Source organism: Acinonyx jubatus, chromosome F2 (genome assembly GCF_027475565.1).
Source record: "Acinonyx jubatus isolate Ajub_Pintada_27869175 chromosome F2, VMU_Ajub_asm_v1.0, whole genome shotgun sequence".
NCBI lineage: Eukaryota > Metazoa > Chordata > Mammalia > Carnivora > Felidae > Acinonyx > Acinonyx jubatus.
In genome coordinates, this window is record NC_069394.1 from 49,616,553 (window position 1) to 49,617,492 (window position 940).

Sequence of the window (940 nt, forward strand, 5' to 3'; positions counted from 1 at the left end):
AGTAAACATTTATCTTTTAGTTGACAGGAAGAAAACCAATTTGCTCTTCTAGTCTTTTTTTCTTTTTCTTTTTGACAGGAAGTAGAATTTATTGGTGGACATGAATAAAGAGGGGGCACTGCTGAGTTCTCATGAGTGCAGCGTCCAACATTTGTCCCAAGGGGCCACGATTAGGGATGTATTTGACCCCCACCCATCTGGGATGAGCCACTTTTCAGCACCATACCTTCAAATTCTTCCACATTAAACTTAATAAAGCTTCACTCCTTAGAAATGTGGATCTTCTGGTGGCTAGGGAACTTGAAGTTGGCCTTGCATAGGGTCTCAGTCACATGTGCCTTGTTCTGCAGGTTAGTATGGATGGACATGATGACTTGGTCGATGTGGACCCTGGCCACCATCCTAGAGCTTTCCAAAATATCCCGCATACCTGTCTGGAGCCTAGATAGCATGAAGTCAGACATCAGTGTCCACTGGAAAGGCCTGTCTCCAAGGTCCCATACAATCAACAGGCTGCATACACTACCAAAGAGGTTACTATTTGCAGCCGTTGCACCCTGGGTATCCTTCTAGTCTTCAGCCAGTTGTGCATCAAGGAGAATTTGCTCTAAAAGTTCAGAATATTTATGTGGGTTATATTAGTAAACAGAGCAAGAACACAGAGCAAGATTTCATAAGCTCAATAGTATTTGCAAAATAGTAGGTGATGCATGTCAGCATTGTAAACACTGGGAGCAGAAAGGGCATCCCAGGACTGTAAAAGTGGACACCAATGTTGTTTACACTACTTTGTTCAGAAGAAAATATCTGCCAATCAGGAAGCCTCTCCACCTCAAAGATTTAAAAATAATGGGAAGAAGTGGCACAGACAGATCCTCAGTGTCCCGCCATGATCCATATACTAAGAAAACAGAATCTAAAAGTGAGACAGTTACATTAC

The 940-nt window shown here is 42.6% G+C and overlaps 1 pseudogene; it reads right to left on the reverse strand.

Annotated features, from left to right (window-relative positions):
- Window positions 1-481: 481 nt before the first annotated feature.
- On the reverse strand, window positions 482-592 carry LOC113600735 (uncharacterized; annotated as a pseudogene).
- Between the last annotated feature and the right edge of the window lie 348 nt (window positions 593-940).